The sequence below is a fragment of the Xyrauchen texanus genome, chromosome 2, assembly GCF_025860055.1.
Source record: "Xyrauchen texanus isolate HMW12.3.18 chromosome 2, RBS_HiC_50CHRs, whole genome shotgun sequence".
NCBI classification, from domain to species: domain Eukaryota; kingdom Metazoa; phylum Chordata; class Actinopteri; order Cypriniformes; family Catostomidae; genus Xyrauchen; species Xyrauchen texanus.
The window spans coordinates 8,486,823-8,506,737 of NC_068277.1; positions in this window are offsets into that span (position 1 = coordinate 8,486,823).

Genomic DNA, 19,915 nt, shown 5'->3' on the forward strand with positions numbered 1-19,915 from the left:
GACATACACATATAGCCACATCCCCTAACACTGAATATCTTATCTGCAGGAAACCACCTGTCGAGACCTCCATCTGTTTTTAAAAGAGTGACAATTTGTCATTTTAGCCATGCACAACATCTGTCATGAAAAAAAGTCCTCATTCCAAATACATATTCACCACACATGTCCAGGATTTCCAGGGGAGGAACTGCATAAAAGGAGCTCATAAAATCAAATACTTAACAATGAAAACCTCACAAATACAAATTATAAACAGTCATGGGCAAGGGCATAGATTTGGCTTGAACATTGGGGGTTGCAGTGTGAAGCATTATGTTTCCATTGATCATGATGTAAATATTGGGGTTACGCAATTACCCAAAAGGCATGTGGTCAGACATTTCTATAATCATTATCTGTACTTTTTGCATACATTCTCCACAGTTTTCAAATGGAATGAACCCTAGACAGGTCAATCCATCTTAAAATGAACAAATATCAAAGGTCACTGATTTACATTTAATTTGTTAAAGAAATAATATTTTGATATAATAATTCCTGAGAAACGGCTTCTGTGAGGCTGACAATAAGACACAGTTGTATTAATACTGGTGGTGGATTCTGGGGAAACACTACACTAGCAGCCACACATTCTAGTCGTTGTGTGGGTGGGACGTAATTTTGTCATCTGAAACATGACAACACATGCAATACCATTTAAATGTTTAGACACACCCGCTCATTCTTTATTACCTTTTAGAATAATACTTAAGTAATAAAAACTACAAAATAACACAAAATGGAAGTATGGGAATTTTGTAGTGCCCAAAATTTTAAACAAATAAGAACTATTTTACATTTGAGATAGTCAAACTTTGTCTAGATTCATGAGGTACATCCAGAAATGCTTTTTGCACTACAGCTGTGCAATATTGACAGGAAAATGTAATTGTGATTTTGCTATATACTGTATATATATATATATATATATATATATATATATATATATATATATATATATATATTACGATAGTGATTTTAATTGCAATTTTGGTTTAATTGCAAATTATTTGCCTAATTCACACTTTTCAGCAGGGGAAAATAGTTTTTGCTTAAATAATATATGGTAGCGAAAGTTATTTCTTGCTTTTCTCTACCTTTTTGTTCTTCTTTCATTTTTATTCACCTTTCCGATTTCTTTTTTTTCTCTCTCACTGGTAAGATGTGCATCAATCAGAATGCCGAATTCATCATCACAGAATTCTGAGTAAAAACATCATGGTTACTGTTGTAACCTCCGTTCCCCGATGGAAGGAACGAGACGTTGTGTCGATTGAAGTGACACAAGGGGTCTCTTCTAAAAGCCTCGCTTACCTCTGAAACTTGAAATTGAGAAAATTTCAAGTTTCTGTCAAGTTGGCAGACAGAATTTGCATGCCCCGCCCCGGACACGAGTTTAATAGGGAGCGGGCGAGCGAATGCCAGACGTGGCAAGGGGAACACAACGTCTCGTTCCTTCCATCGGGGAACGGAGGTTACAACAGTAACCATGACGTTCCCCTTCTGTCACTCACTCGACGTTGTGTCGATTGTAGTGACACAAGGGGTCCCACTTAAAAACGGCATGCACTACCCCGTGTTACGTGGCTGCCGAGCCAGTTGGAAGCAGGCTGTTGCGTGCTGGAAGCAGCTGGGTCGGCAGTACGTAACCCTCCCCAACGCCCCCAATAAAAGGTGTCATATATTGCTCTTAGGATCCCCGTACCATATGGAAACTGGTGACATGACTTGCATGGGAGCCAGCCACGCCTTTTCTTGCTCTTTGTTTCTCTTCATAGAGTTAAAAAGTGGCTGGGGCTATCTTAACGCTATAGAAGCATCGGGGAAGGCCACCTTTCCCGTTCCTATTCTTTCAGGGGGAAAAGGCCACGCGGAGACCACGACCTGCCCAAACTGGGGGGAGGTAACTTGTGGTTAATACACACGGGGGTTGTCAAGCCACCCGTGGACATTGTGCGGTGGTAGATTCTGCCTGATAAGGGAGGAGTTGCTACAGACACGGTGACCGGGGGGCAGCGAGGACTGCCCCAGGGAGATGCGGGTCCTGCCAGTGGGGGGATCGTACTGTGGAAAATACGTCACAGGGAGTTGCCTGAAGCGGGAACTATGCCTATGGAGCCCAAGCCCAACACGGAGCATTCGACTCGTGGTGGGTCTGGCAGCGAATTCCTGCGCTGAATCTGCGGCCAGAGGGCTAGGGAGGAAGAGCATCTAGGAAGCGAGAGCTTGTTGGCTCACCTGGGAAAGAAGGCACACTTGATCAGCTTGGTGAAGGGCGCAAGGTGCAAGGTCTGTTGTTCCGTATTACTGAGTTCTACCAGCTCAGACCTGTCAAAACACGGGACGAGACTGACTCAACCCTGAGGTTGAAGAACCTAGCAGGTGTTGGGTGTTGCCCAGCCCGCCGCTCTGCAGATGTCAACTAAGTAGCTGCCACGGCAAGCAGATGGGGGATGGCCTGCATGGCGTGATGTGTGGCCTCCGTCTGTTCCTTCAACGCCGAGAACTGCTGGGCGAAGTCATTGACGATGTTGCCGAAGAGACCAAACTTGGAAACGGGGGCGTTGTGGAAGCGGGCTTTGTCAACGTTGCACATTTCGATCAAGTTCAGCCATAGATGCATTCATGGACCACGAGGGTGGCCATCGCCTGCCCGAGTTCTTTTGCTGTGACCTTCATAGCTCTGAGAGCAAGGTCGGTGGCAGAGCGTAGTTCCTGCAGCACGTCAGGATCAGGACTACCGAGGTGCAGATCTTTGAGTGCCTTGGCTTGGTGTACTTGCAGGAGAGCCATGGCATGCAAGGCAGAGGCGGCCTGTCCAGTGGTGCTGTATGCTTTCGCAGTCCGTGATGACGTTGTCCTACAGGCCTTGGAGGGGAGTGCCGGATGCTCCTGACAGGTGGCAGCTTTCTCGGGACACAGGTGGATCACAGCTCCTTTGTCCACCTGAGGGACCTCCGTGTACCCGTGGGCCAACCCACCATCCAGGGTAGTGAGAGCAGACGAGCGAGGAGGTCGGTTCCGGGCAGTAAAATATGCCCTCCACAAACTCATCAGCTCGTCATGCACTTCCGTGAAGAAAGGTACTGGCGGGGGGGGTTGTGTGGTTATCAAGTAAAACCGCAAAACCGAGCCCGTCGTCATCCCCAAATCGCCTTCAATGCCAGACGGGTCATCCTCAATCCCATGGGAAGAAAAAACGACACGGGGGCCGTCTGAAATGGCTTTCTCTCGTGAGGGTTTTACCCGGCAAAACCGAGCCCGTCGGCAACCCCAAATCGCATTCAACACCAGACAGGTCATCCTCAATCCCGTGGGCATAAAAAAAGTTGCGGGGGGCGGCTGAAGTGGCTTTCTCTCGTGAGAAAATAAAGCCACGACCGCAATGTTGCCATGGCTATGTTCTCGCACTGAGAATATAAACCATTCCTAAAACGACGTGTGTTTGCAGCCCAGGCACACAAGACAGCTTTTATGACCGTCAGAAGTGGAGAGAAATCGACCGCATCCAGGAACTACACAGCGGCAGAAGGGCATCTTTAAAAAGACACGTCCTGATAAGGACATTCAATACTCAATGTTGCTCTTTTACCAGAATCAAACTCTTTTAGAGGAAAATAAACTCTTTCATAGAACTCAATTCTTTTATAAGAGAAGTGCTATCGAAGTGCCCAGGGGCAGAGTCAGCACTGCATGCAGAGAGGAGAAAGCCGCTGGAATACGCCGTCAGATCCAACAGCAAGCTCTCTTGCAGAGGTGGGTGAAGCAGTCCTGTGTCACACAGCTCGCTGATCACACAACCATTCGGCTCCGAACAACCATTCGCTCGCCCGCTCCCTTTATACCCGTATGTCCAGGGCAGGGCATGCAAATCTGTCTGCCAACTTGACATTGGCCTTTTCTCAAGTTCAGGTTCAGAGGTACGCAAGGCTCTCAGAAGAGACCCCTTGTGTCACTACAAATGACACAACGTCGAGTGAGTGACAGAAGGGGAACTAAGGCCATGTTCACATGAATATATTTTATGAATATATATATGAATATATCTTTTTCTCAACGTTTTGGCTTTCCATCCACTTTTTGACAGCGAAAACAAAGCTTTTCAAAAACACTTTGTCAAGTGGAGAAATTTGAAAACACCTTATTCGCATTCTAGTGTGGACTGGAAAAACTGAGATATCCCAAAACTACGATGTGCAGCGTGCCGGTTGCTGCCTACATCTCATGTCTCGACTGCTTGCATTCATTTTCTCCTCTGTGTTTTACATGGATTATTACAATCTCAAACCTCTACTGATCAGGAACCACATTAAATCACATCTATCTCAAACCATTTTCACTCAAGAACAACCATAACAACAACAACAAAAACAAATATTTTAGGTAAGTCATGGCATCTGCTCATGTTATTTCTTCCTGCATTGCATGCCACAAGTTTACTATAAATTCTTCCATCAGCAGTGAGGGAGTCACATGTGATAAATGTAAGGAGGGCTGACGGAGATGGTTAATGAGTTAGAGACACGCATCCAAACACTAGTGGATGTCAGTGAGAAAGAGAAGCCGGCAGATACTGCAAGCAACACACACACGGCTCTAGAGCCCCCGCACCAGGGCGTTTGGGTGACGTCTCGGCGGCATACTCACTCAGCAAAGCGACACCACTCTGCCGTTCCTGTTAGGGATTCCAATCGATTCTCCCCACTCAGTGATGCACCCACTGAGAATCATGATGAAAGAGCCTTAATAATTGATGATTCTATTGTAAGGAACGTGGAAATAGAGCCTCCAGACACCATTGTTAATTGCATCTATGGGGCTTGAGCATCTGACATCAGATCAAATTTACAAGTGCTGGCTAATGCTAAATGTAGATGTTCGAAAATTCACCAGTCAGAGATTACTAAAGATAATGTGAAAGAGGTGTGCGAACTTGCAAAATTTAAACACTGTCATATGCTCTGGCAACCTCCCTGCTCATCGTGGTGACGAGATTTATTGTAGATTAGTGTCACTGAATGGCTAGATGTCTGAGTGTTGGAGAATAGCATAGGATTCATAGACAATTGGCAGAGTTGTTGGGGTAGACCTGACCAGCTAAAGAGAGACAAATTCCATTCCTCCAGAGAAGGTGCCGCTCTCCTCTCTAGTAATTTGATTCATAGTCTTAATAGTGATAGTATTTTACTAATAGGGGCCCAGGTCAGGAAGCAGACTAACTGGTTAATCCGAACATCTGCTAGCTGTCTTGAGACATCACACAGGTCACATAAACTACAACACATAGAGACTGTATCACCTAGATATCATATAGAGACTGTGTCTGTTCCCCGAACTACCAAACACAAACCCCTCACTAAATAATAAAAAATTTGATTAAGTTCAAACTTGAAAAAAAATTAAGATAAGCATCATATAAAGGTTACAGGATAAGCGGTTGACGATGGATGGATGGATGGATCATATAAAGGTAGGTTTAAGAAACATTAGAGCTCTTTCTACCAAAACACTAATTGTAAATTAAATTATTACAGATCATATTTTGGATGTGCTCTGTTTGACTGAAACCTGGCTTAAACCAGATGAATATATTAGTTTAAATTAATCTACTCCCTCAGGGTATTGTTATAAGCATAGTTATGTTGCTACAATTTACAGTGAAGATTTTGGTGTTACTCAGAGGACAGGATGTAAGTTTCAGTCTTTTGAACTAATAATGCTTAAAGTGACACCATTAGATATAAATAGAAAATCTCTGGTGTCTTTTGCCCTTTTAGAAGAAAACTAAAAAACATAACTGACAAATTTGATCTAGTTCAAATGATCAAAGGGCCAACGAGAATTACTACATCTAGCAGCACTCAGATTGATCTAGTATTTTCCAACCGACCCGAGAGAATAACTAAATCATATAATATGTTGGCTGGTCTTTCTGATCACAATTTGATCCTTGTGGCGAGAAAGCTCTCTAAAAAGAGATTTGTTTATTCTGCCAGAGAACGGGAGTATGTTGGAATCCCAAAAAATTGCCAGGAAGGATTTATAAATGCTGTCCAGCAGATAGATTGGGATCGCATACTGTCGGGAACGAATTGTGAAGTGGATTGTGCATCTTTCGTGGCTGATAATTGAGAGAACAATTAAAGATTTTAGCAGTACAATTAAACACAAACACAATAAAAATATACTTCCTTGGATGAACTCAGATATACTCAAACTAATGAAAGAGAGGGATTTTGCGTTAAAAACAGCAATTAAAACTAAGTCAATTAGTGCTAAAAATCTGTTTACAACATTGAGAAATAAGACGGTTAAGGCTATAACGTAAGGCCAAAGCAGATTTTTTTTTGACAATAATAGAAAACGTAAAAGGGATTCTAAAATAATTTGGAACCAATTGAAGAAACTTGTAGGACAGGACACAAAAAAGAAAAAACTTGTAGAAATTAAGATAGATGGACAAATTATAAATAACACAAACAAAGTTGCAGGTGCTTTCAATAATTTTTTTATTGAATCTGTATCAATTATTGCTCAAAGTTTTTCATCTAATAATGAAAAAATTTGCCCGATAAATAATTCAGAGACTATTTTCGATTTAAGGACAGTGACAGAATCTGAAGTCTTACAGACAATTAGAACATTAAAAGCTTCCAGAACTAGAGACATATTTGGTATAGATATGTGCATGCTGAAAGAACTCAGTTCCACATTGTTAACACCGGTAACTAAAATTATTAATCTCTCCTTTATTGAGGCAGTATTTCCTAGGGTGTGGAAGTCCGCTAGTGGTTGTACCAGTTTTTAAAAATGGAGATCCATTGTTAGTGGATAATTATAGACCAATCAGCATCTTACCTACAGTATCAAAAGTTGCAGAGAAATTAATTTCCCAACAAATAATAACACATCTAAATACTTCTACATTTTCCCTTCACTCTATGCAATTTGGTTTTAGAACTCAATATTCCATGAAACTGCAAATTGTTTTTTTATGGAAAATATTAAACATCTAATGGATAAAGGTGGTGTGGTTGGAGCTGTGTTTCTCGATCTAAAAAAGGCTTTCGATACTGTAAATCATACAATATTATTAAACAAATTAAATAAATACAATTTTTCATCAGATGCAGTAAAATGGATAAAATCATATCTATCGAATCGCCCACAGTCAGTCAGGATTAGTGACTGCCACTCACCGCCTCTTGTTACGCCAACGGGGTTCCTCAGGGTTCTATTTTGGGACCACTGTTATTTTCGCTTTATATAAACGACCTACCGTCATGTTGTCCAGACGTTTTTATTCAAATGTATGCTGATCGATACAGTTATTTATACCCATGGTAAAAACAGGAGACAAGTTGCTGAAAAGCTTACACAGTCAATGGTTCAAGTTTCTGAATGGTTAAATCAATCTTGTTTAAAACTTAATGTAAATAAAACAGTTTCAATGTACTTTTCGAAATCTAACACTACAAACAATCAGCATGATATTTATGTGTCAGGGAAAAAATAAAAGTTGTGTCAGAATTTAAATATCTAGGCATCGTAATAGACTCTAAACTAACCTTTAAATCACAGATAAAACTGGTTTGTAATCGAGTTAAATTTAATATCGCAAATTTCCGTTTTATTAGATCACACCTATCAACTGAGGCCGCCAAAATGTTTATGTATAGTATGGTTTTGCCCCACATCACTTATTGCCTTACAACATGGTCACAAACAAAGAAAACAACGTTAAAACCATTAGAGTCACTTTATAAGCAAACAATCAAAATTTTGGATAAAAAATCATTTAGATCTCACCATTGTGCCATATTACAAAAGCATAAACTCTTAAGCTGGGAAAATGCTATCAAGTATTCTAACTTATGTCTGTTATATAAAATAATTTATGGTCTGTCTTCTCCCCACTTAGTAAATTTGTAAACATCAGAAACTCCTCACAGCGAGTAACACGGGGTCGGCCCGAGGAGACTGTGTTGTTCCTTTATGGAAAACTGCATTCAGCCAGCATGCTTTTTCAGTCTCAGCAGCACAAAATTGGAATTCTGTTCCACAGAATATTAGAGAACTCACTACATACACTTTGTTTAAAAAGCAACTAAAAAACTGGTTCATATTACACCAGTCATGTCAACACTAATAAGTATATAGGCTACAATTTCCCTCTACCTGATCGTACTGTCATCTGTGTCCCTGTTGGGTAACTGTGTTCAACATTATTATATTTAATTTTAACCTAATGTTGAAAATATAGTGAATTTGTACACTGTATTAATTTAAAGGATTTAACGAGTTATATTGTTTTATAGTTTTTATATTTTGTATTTTCCTTGTAATGTTTTAAAGCTGTTTTCTTTTTAAGGTAGACAATATTACGATCTGTCCAGGGACAACGGATGAAAAATAGCCTTTTGGCTAATTCTGGTGCATTTGCAGTAATGCTAATTAATGTACATTGTCCCTGTCAAATAAACTAATAAACAAAACAAACAAACAAACAAAACTACAGTATATAGATCACCCAGGCTGTACTCAGATTTCCTTGGTTAATTTGCAAATATTCTATCAGATCTAGTAGTTAATTTTTATAGAGCTTTAATTGTTGGTGACTTCAACATTCACATAGATAATGAAAATGACACATTGGGATTAGCATTTATTGATATTCTCTAGCACTCTTGATAGTGTTGGCCCCCTTCGATTGAAGAAAATTCAAGAAAAGAGCCCCGTACCATGGTACAATGATCACACCCATACTCTCAAGAGAGCAGCTCAGAAAATGGAGGACAAGTTGAAGAATACAAATTTAAACATATTTCGTGGTGCATTCTACAGACAGGCACTAAAAGCTGCCAGGTCAGCATATTTTATCAAAATCAAAGAAAATAACCACAACAATCCTAGGTGTTTATTCAGTACTGTGTATAAAATGGTTAGGAATAAAGTATCAAAAGAACCAGATATTTTGTCACAGCACAATAATAATGACTTTATGAATTTCTTTACTGATAACATTTTAATAATCAGAAATAAAATTGGAACTATGCAATCAACTGTCAAAGCACCTCAGGAAAAAAGTGTCTCGTCATTTTCCTTACGATCAACTTCAATCCTTCGCTCTCATAGGCCAGGAAGAGCTAACAAAATTTATCAAAAAGTTAATTAGTATGTATTAGTCATTATATTGCCATTAAGTGCATGTGACTCAAGCATAATACCACACTGATTCATTTGACTGATTTGTTAATGTAAGTAATGCTATGACATGTCCTGACAGAGATTATTGCAAGTTGACACAATTATGCAAAGAATAATAGTAAAGTCATCAACACTACTAATGCAAATGGACCTATGGGAATTATGTAGTGATCAAAAATGTTAAACAAATAAAAACTCTTACGTTTTAGCTTCTTCAAAGTAGCCACCTTTTTCTATTGCTGAGCAATTCACAATTTGTAGTTCAGTATCTATTTTTGCTACTTGACCATGTCAACTGAAATATAGTGCTATTTCTAGCATCAACACAATTAATATCAAGGTTATGCTGTCTTATTTTAGTACTCACTGTAGATGCTGTATGCATTGGTTCTGCAAGCACCGTACATGCACAGACATACACATATAGCCACATCCCCTAACACTGAATATCTTATCTAAAGGACACTGCCTGTCGAAACCTCCATCTGCTTTTAAAAGAGTGACAATTAGTCGTTTTAGCCATGCACAACATCTGTCATGAAAAAAAGTCCTCATTCCAAATACATATTCACCACACATGTCCAGGATTTCCAGGGGTGGAACTGCATAAAAGGAGCTCATAAAATCAAATACTTAACAATGAAAACCTCACAAATGCAAATTATAAACAGTCATGGGCCAGTCATAGATTTGGCTTGAACATTGGGGGGTTGCAGCGTGAAGCATTACATGTTACATGTTTCCATTGATCATGGTTAAAATAAAGGGGTTGCATCCCCCCCATCTCCCTGGAATCTACGCCCCTGGTCTTGGGTATTACAAAGACCATGGCAATCATGTTATCAGGGCAAAGAGCTGCTATACCGGATGGGAATATTACATTATCCAATATACAGTATGTTACTAGATATCTGTATAACAACTGTAGGAATGAATAATGCTTCAACCTCTTTTGAGCCCCATTACCAAATAAGCATGTGGTCAGACAGACTTTATCTATACTTTTTGCGTGCATTCTCCACAGTTTTCTCATGGAATGAACCCTAGACAGGTCAATCCATCTTAAAATGAACAAAGATCAAAGGCCACTGATTTACATTTAATTTGTTAAAGAAATAATATTTTGATATAATAATTCCTAAGAAACGGCTTCTGTGAGGCTGACAATAAGACACATTAATACACCTGTCTTGAAATGAATCCAGATAACTTTTTGGTGGTGGATTCTGGCGAAACACTAGTCTACCAGCCACACATTCTTTGCCGCTCTGTTGTTGTGTGGGTGGGAAGTAATTTTGTCATCTGAAACATGACAACACATGCAATACCATTTAAAAGTTTAGACACACCCACTCATTCTTTATTATTACTTTTTGTTTTGCACCTTTTAGAATAATACAATAGAATTCTATAAAAAAAAATTCAAGATAAAAACCCTGCACCATGGTACAATTATCACACCCATGCTCTCAAGAGAGCAGCTCTGAAAATGGAGCGCAAGTGGAAGAATGCAAAATTAAAGGAATTTCAAGGTGCATGGAAGGATATTGTCTGTAGCTACAGACAGGCACTAAAAGCTGCCAGGTCATCATATTTGAGCAAACTCATAGAAAATAACCTCAACAATCCTAGGTGCTTATTCAGTACTGTGGCTAAATTGGTCAGGAATAAAGCATCGACTGAACCAGATATTCTGTTGCAGCATAATAGTATTGACTTGATTGTAATAATATAAATAAAACTAGAACAATGCAATCAACTGTTACAGCACCTCAGAAAAAAGTGTCTCATAATTTTCCTCACAAGCAACTTCAATCCTTAACTGTCATAGGTCATGAAGAGCTAACAAAACTTATCCAAAAATCAAAAGGCATAACATGTATATTAGATCCACTACCAAATAAGCTCTTAAAAGAGGTATTCCCTGTAATCTCAGAATCTCTTCTTAATATTATTAACTCCTTGCTATTCTTAGGACATGTCCCAAGAAACTTTAAAATGGCAGTTATCAAACCGCTTATTAACTCTTTCCCCGCCAAACACGGAATTTTCCGTGTTTTATGAAAAAACGCTTCCCCGCCAAACACGGAATTTTCCGGGTTTCAGTGTTTTAGGTGTTATACGGTAAGGAAGACCCCTCTGCATGTTTTGAAAGAGTACGCAACTCTTTGATCAAAGAAACAGACTGCGATCGTCTCAAACATGAAGAAGTGGAGTATTGAGAAGCTCAAAATATCAGACATAAACATGCCTTTTTATCAGCTTTTTGTCTGAAATGTTGTTTTTTGACAAAACCGACCTCTGTTCAAGTCGCAATAAAAAAAGAACAAATGAAGATAAAATAAAATATCGTTTTTTTTTGCCTAAAAGCAGAGGCTCAGATCTTTATTGTGATATATAGCATCTTCATATATTCATGGAAGAAAATATTCTGCGGGCCATTAAAGTTTAGCGAAAATCGTCAAAAACCCTGCCGGTGGCTGGCAACTTTTTTTTAAAAACGCTGGCAGGGAAAGAGTTAAGAAGCCACAGCTTGATCCTGAAGAATTGACTTATTACGGACCGATTTCAAATCTACCATTTATGTCAAAAATACTAAAAAAGGTAGTGTCCTCCCAGCAATGTTCATTTCTACATAGAAATGGTACATATAAACATTTTCAGTCAGAATGTCAGCCCCATCACAGCACAGAGACTGCACTTATCAGAGTTACAAATGTTTTGCTCTTATCATCTGATCATGGCTTAATTTCTCTTGTAGTGCTTTTAAATATTAGTGCTGCCTTCGACACAATATATCACAATATTCTCTTGAATAGGCTGGAGAATTATGTTGGCATTAGTGGACTTGCATGGCTTAGGTCCTATTGATCAGGCCGCTACCTCTTAGTAAGTGTAAATGAGGAAATTGTAAAATCAAGCAAAAGTTAATTTGGAGTGCCACAGGGGTCAGTTTTAGGGCCTCTGCTTTTCTCTTATACATGCTTCCCCTGGGAGATAGAATCAGGAATCATAGAATACGTTTTCACTGTTATGTTTATGATACCCAAGTTTAGTTCTTCTCAACCTTATGAAACTTCACAATTTCTAAAGAGTATATCAATAAAATCAAAGATTGGATGGGCAGAAATTTCCTTCCACTCAATTCCAACAAAAGAGATTATTATTTGTATTATTATTATTTTACTATCTAGAGGTACTAATTATTGGACCAAAAACCTCTAAAAATTAGCCGCTAAAATATAATTTTACTCTCGATGGATGTACTGTTACATTGTCTTCTTAGATGTTATATTTGATTCCAATCTGTCCTTTGAAAATCTAATTTCCAATGTTTGTAGAACAGCATTCTTCCACCTCAGAAATATTGCTAAGTTACGACACATGCTGTCTGTTGCTGATGCCACAAAACGAATTCATGCGTTTATTACTTCAAGACTATATTATTGTAATACATTGATGGGAGGATGTCCAGCAAGTTCAATAAATACATTTCAATTGGTTCAAAATGCAACTGTCAGAGTGCTGACTAGAACCAATAAATCTGATCATATTAGCCCCATTTTATCATTGTTACATTGACGACCTGTTCATTTTCATATTAAAATTCTGTTAACTACATAAAAAGCATTGAATGGTCTAGCTCCACAGTAGGCTACTTAAGTGACCTTATGACACGCTATATTCCATCACGTTCATTATGATTACAAAATTCTGGCTTGTTAATATTTCCTAGAACATCAAAATCCACAGAAAGAGGTAGACCCTTTTCCTATATAGCTCCTAAACTATGGAACAGTCTCCCTAACACGGTTCGGGATCCAGACACACTCCCTCAGTTTAAATCTAGACTAAAGACTCATCTATTTAGACAGGAATACACCTATTTTATCAATCAACTCACAATTAGGCTGCTTTAGTTAGGTCTGCCGAAACATACATCATGATCTATAATTTTGCATAAAATGTACTTGAATTTAACATCTATGCTAATATTATTGTATTTGTTTGATTCATATCCCGAGGTTACTAGAGCTGGCCAGATCCAGCTCCCTTCCTGCTTTGTGTTGGACTCCACTGCTTAATGTCTCTGAATGATGATGACAAAATGCAGCCGGTGCTAGTCAGTCATCACTTCAGTCTTTTACGATGGACTTCAGAGGATGAACTGATGCCAACTCCAACTGTAAGACAACAGATACTTCATATGCCACTGCCTGAGCCTTAGATTTAGGATGTACATCACTGAACTTCACCGAAATGACCTGCCAGTTGAACTGTGATGCACCTCATTGATCTCTGCCTGCATCACCTTTGTCTATTGATGGACTACACTTTTGAAATGGAATACATCTATCATTTATCTGCCAACAAAAGCCTTCATCAGCCAACTAACAAAGGACAATGCATCTATGTAAACTTCTGCAGTTAATCCAGAATGTATCATTTATCTTACAGTTCATATTTTTACATTTATTTATTTATTTTTAAAACACTGGACCTTAACACTTATTTAGTTTACTAATCTTAAACCATGACCTGCACTGCACATAAATAACTAATATTGGAAATACATTCATTCTGTTTAGCCAGACGTGAACTGGCCCCCACAGTGAGTTTTGTGTTCCTTGCCACAGTCACCGTCAGCTTGCTCACAGGGGTTCTAAATACAATTTTTATTTAATTATTACATTTTTATACACAATTTGCAATCATATTTAATCAAATTACACAATGATCACTCTAAGACTTTATAGATATTACAGTTTCACTTTTTGTCTATGTTTTGATTTTTTGTAAAGCTGCTTTGAAATGATATGTGTTGATAAAAGTGCTATACAAATAAAAATGACTTGACTTGAATGGTCATGTGACACAATCATGCCATCCATTCAACCCAAAACAATCTAGATGTTGGCTCATGTTGTTGCAGCATTATTATGCCTGCTATTCACTTTGATGCATTGTTAAAGTTAAATGTTACTTTGTACAACCTGCACATTGCATTCCTTCAAATGTGATTGGAAGTTTACTATACGGCGACGGAAACCTGGGACAATTTTGTTTCATAACGTACATTGAACTGTGATTTTCTGCATGCGTTGGGGGATTTAAGAGTTTTCATACTTTTAGTGTGGATGAGTAACTTTTGGAAAAGCGTTTCGAAAATGAAAACAGTATTAAAATGTATCTTGGTTAACGTGGTTATAGGCTTCGAAATTGCACATGCTCATGTCCCAATTTTAATGCAATAAATTGCGCAGCCATATTTAAACAGTATTGAAGTAGTTCCCATGTTAATAATAATACTACACAGCTATGGAAAATTCCAAATCGTAAAATGATTCAGGTATATATCTATATTGGCAGAAAAGCAGAGAGAAAGGAACAAAGGGAGAACATGATTTATTTGCTTGAGAGAAAAAGAGTTAGTTATAAAGAGGAAGAGCTAGAGACATAAAAATATTAAATTAAATATGTGCTGCAGTAGATACAAAGAAGCCAACCACGAAGAGCTGAATGAAACAGCCAGTGGAGGAAGGCTTGGGTGTGATAGCTGCACATCCTGTTTGTTCAGCTACTCAAACTTAGCCCTGCTCAGTTTTTCATGAATGGCTCTGAAGTGCTGCATTAACATTGGCTAGCCGCCGACCAGTCAGAGCACGGGAAGCTGACCACACACTGAGCACGTGCAGCTACTAACTCAGAACATTTCCGCTAAGAACATATAAAATAAAGAGCAACCTTATTCATCTGCACACATGCACAGACAATCTTTTCCCCTGATCTGTCACTGGTTTTGTCTAGCCTCTCCGAAGCAGACTGCTTTGTTTTGTAGAGAAATATATGGGTAAAAATGTGTACTTGACTGTCTGGCAAGCTTCAGCCCTCTTCCTGCAGCCTCTGAGTTGCTTTTAAGGCAGCCCTCACAGGAAAGAGCAGTTAAATGACCATAAATATCATCTTGTTGCATGTGGTTGACGTAGTTTTTTGTGGCGAGCCTTCACAGTGGGTTTATTTCAAAACCGAACAGCTTTTTCTTATAGCTGTCTCTTCACCTCCTATAAGCAGTTAAAAATTAAAAACTTTTTTTCTGTTTTGCTTGTAATTAAATCAGCTGCATTTCTTAAATGTATTAAATTCACTGGTGTGTCAGACAGAAAGTAAAAAAGAAAGATGTAAAATGTAAATCTCATGTAAACGGCATTCATATGCACCATGTTTTGCATTCACAGTTTCTAGGCTGCAACTTTTGCAAATTGCTGAAATATAATAATGTTTCTGCACCAACTTATTTTTATATTATTTTGTTGTCTAATGACAATTTTGCATATTGAAGATCATATAAAATGTTAAATTAAACAGAGTATTGTTTTTTTTTTTTAATGTAGGCTTATGATATAATATTATAGGTAACACTTTACCTTTTACAAGGTTGTATTTGTAAACATTAGTATATGCATAATGAACAACCAACAAACTATATATATATATATATGAACAATTGTATTATTAATAAATTAATTTTAACAAAGATTAATAAAGGGATGTTGACGCTGACTACCACACCCCTGGAGTTACGAATTTGAATCCAGGATGTGCTGAGTGACTCCAGCCAGGTCTCCTAAGCAACCAAATTGTCCCGGGAGGGTAGAGTCACATGGGGTAACCTCCTCGTGGTCGCGATTAGTGGTTCTCGCTCTCAATAGGGCACGTGGTAAGTTGTGCGTGAATCGCGGAGAGTAGCATGAGCCTCCACGTGCTACATCTCAACAATGTCATGCACACGAGCCACGTGATTTGATGCGTGGATTGACTGTCTCAGAAGCGGACACAACTGAGACTTGTCTTCCACCACCCAGATTGAGGCGAGTAACCGCTCCACCACAAGGACCTACTAAGTAGTGGGAATTGGGCATATATATATATATACACTCACCTAAAGGATTATTAGGAACACCATACTAATACTGTGTTTGACCCCCTTTCGCCTTCAGAACTGCCTTAATTCTACGTGGCATTGATTCAACAAGGTGATGAAAGCATTCTTTAGAAATGTTGGCCCATATTGATAGGATAGCATCTTGCAGTTGATGGAGATTTGTGGGATGCACATCCAGGGCACGAAGCTCCCGTTCCACCACATCCCAAAGATGCTTTATTGGGTTGAGACCTGGTGACTGTGGGGGCCATTTTAGTACAGTGAACTCATTGTCATGTTCAAGAAACCAATTTGAAATGATTCGAGCTTTGTGACATGGTGCATTATCCTGCTGGAAGTAGCCATCAGAGGATGGGTACATGGTGGCCATAAAGGGATGGACATGGTCAGAAACAATGCTCAGGTAGGCCGTGGCATTTAAACGATGCCCAATTGGCACTAAGGGGCCTAAAGTGTGCCAAGAAAACATCCCCCACACCATTACACCACCACCACCAGCCTGCACAGTGGTAACAAGGCATGATGGATCCATGTTCTCATTCTGTTTACGCCAAATTCTGACTCTACCATCTGAATGTCTCAACAGAAATCGAGACTCATCAGACCAGGCAACATTTTTCCAGTCTTCAACTGTCCAATTTTGGTGAGCTCTTGCAAATTGTAGCCTCTTTTTCCTATTTGTAGTGGAGATGATTGGTACCGGTGGGGTCTTCTGCTGTTGTAGCCCATCCGTTCTCAAGGTTGTGCGTGTTGTGGCTTCACAAATGCTTTGCTGCATACCTCAGTTGTAACGAGTGGTTATTTCAGGCAAAGTTGCTCTTCTATCAGTTTGAATCAGTCGGCCCATTCTCCTCTGACCTCTAGCATCAACAAGGCATTTTCGCCCACAGGACTGCCGCATACTGGATATTTTTCCCTTTTCACACCATTCTTTGTAAACCCCAGAAATGGTTGTGCATGAAAATCCCAGTAACTGAGCAGATTGTGAAATACTCAGACCTGCCCGTCTGGCACCAACAACCATGCCACGCTCAAAATTGCTTCAATCACCTTTCTTTCCCATTCTGACATTCAGTTTGGAGTTCAGGAGATTGTCTTGACCAGGACCACACCCCTAAATGCATTGAAGCAACTGCCATGTGATTGGTTGATTAGATAATTGCATTAATGAGAAATTGAACAGGTGTTCCTCATAATCCTTTAGGTGAGTGTATATATACAATATTAGGCAGGTGGTTTTAATATTGTGACTGATCAGCATTATATAGACTGTATATATTTTACAGCATTTATTAATCTTTGTTAAAGTTCATTTATAAAAATACAAATGTTCATGCTAGTTCATAGTGCATTAACTAATGATAAAAACATGTAACTTCTAATAAAACAAAAAAAATGACTATATGTTCAAATTAACATTAACCAAGACTAATAGCCAAAGTGCTGTAAAAGTAATGTTTATTGTGAGTTTGTGTTAAAAATGTAGTTAACCAATTTTAACGAATACAACCTTATTGTAAAATATTACCATAGTACTTAACAATAATATTTTTATTTAATCCAGTTACTTTCAATGTAGGGCAAAATTGAATTACTTTAATATAAAAGGAATTGCAACTGAAAACAGAATATATAAGCAACAAATGAACCAGTGATAATGAACCATATATTGTCATGTCATTTTTATTTGTATAGCGCTTTTCACAACACACATAGTTTCAAAGAAGCTTTAAAGAAAATCATGCAATAACAAAAGGCTTTTCTTGGCAAAAATGTTAGTCTATGTATTCTATTTCAAGAGTTTAATCCATCAATAGACAAAGGTGATGCAATGAGGAGCATTGCATTTCAACCGGCAGGTCATTTCGGTGAGGTTCGTTGGGGTACATCCTAAGTAAAAGGTTCAGGCAGTGACATATGAAGTATCGGATGTCTTACAGTTGGAGTTGGCATATTGTATACACAGTGGATTATATGACCTACATTAATTGCACTGACTATATTGCATAAACCATAAAACTAAAATGTTGACCTTTCCAAGATGGCGCTACTGTTGACAATTTGCTTAGCAGTTATGAAGTGCTCAATGAATGACCTCATTAAAAGTCCATTAGTAAGTGTGAATTCTCATGTCCATAAAGTGAATGAATGGATGACTCATAGATAGCCTGATTTATTTTAGATTCCAACAACTTCTCTTAATGTGCTTAATGTCAGGACTGTTGAAATGTGAGGTCAGTTATTGTGCATGATTCTGCGTGGAAAATTACAGACTCTAATCTGTAATTTAAGGAAGATTTTATCAACAAGAGGCAGAACTGTGACTTGGTAATATAGCTGATATTGATACAATAATTGGCCCAGTGTTTGATCTATGTGTCAGGCTGGAAAATCCCACTTCTGCTGTTGTTTATACATTTAGAAAATGTTCAGTTGTCTTATCCAGCCTATGTCCTGTTAATGAATTTGCATATTGCATATTCAGTTCATGGTAACATTAAAACATGGGGACATTTTTAACTTTTGAAAGATAAACAACTTGATGTCCAATGTACGTTCTGAGCCATGAAGCAAAACTAGCTGAAAACGAAGATCTAATGAGTTTTACTGCTGCTTTTGTCTTTCAGCACCCTCATGGAAGCCTCTAGATGAGACAGTTCTGGGAATGAAAACATGAGACGTGCCTGACCAGATTTCCCATGTCTGATCTGCAGAGAAGTTTGGTTGGGAATACATCATTGTTACTGTTACTGTTAGCAACTGTTGTAGCCCATCTGTGTGGAACAGCATGACGACTGCTGCATCACCCACGTTGCACCTTTACGAAGAGTAATTAGCCATGTTTTTAGCATTCCTGTTGAAGTAGTTTCATTTGTACTTTATGAGACACCTGGATGTCATTTCCTGATGTGCCGCATGTGGTGAGAGGTGCAGTAAGAGATGACTGTATTCACCTCACAGTATGTTGAGGGTTGCAGAAGGACAGCTATATACTGAATATTCTGTAACACATTTTGACACAGTTATGTCTACAGGGCTTATAAAGCTACTGTATATTTTTAAATAACAAAACAATTAACTGAAAAATAAATACATATATATATATATATAGAGAGAGAGAGAGAGAGAGAGAGAGAGAGAGAGAGAGATAGGGAGAGAGAGAGAGCAAGAGAGGGAGAGAGTGAAAGAGAGAGAGGGAGAGAGAGAAATAATCTAATTTCAGCTCTTTTAAAATCTGCGATTAATCGTGATAAACTATGAATTATGTGATTAATTGCATTTACTTATTAATTACACATTTGAATTGACTAAAAGCACTATTATTTATACATGCTATAAATTGTGATTAATTTGATTAATTAATCAGCATGTCATGTAATTAATTAGACTGAAAAATTATTGAATGATAGCCCTAAATATACATTTACAGAGTGGCCCTTGTATTTGGACACCTAAGCAACAGATCAACAAAAATAATATATTGTTTAATATTAAAAAAAATTCAAATAATTAATTTAGATTTGTCCCATTGAGGGACAGCAGATAAATTGAGAAAGGAAGTAATGGGGAGAAGACAGGGCAACAGATTTGGGAAATGTTGTAAGCTGGATTCTAACTCACATCGACCACTAAGCCACGTCTCTGTCGAAAAGCCATTCTTTCTCATTAGTTAACACAGATGTGCATTTTTTACATGAATGTTTTGTCACATACTTATTTTGT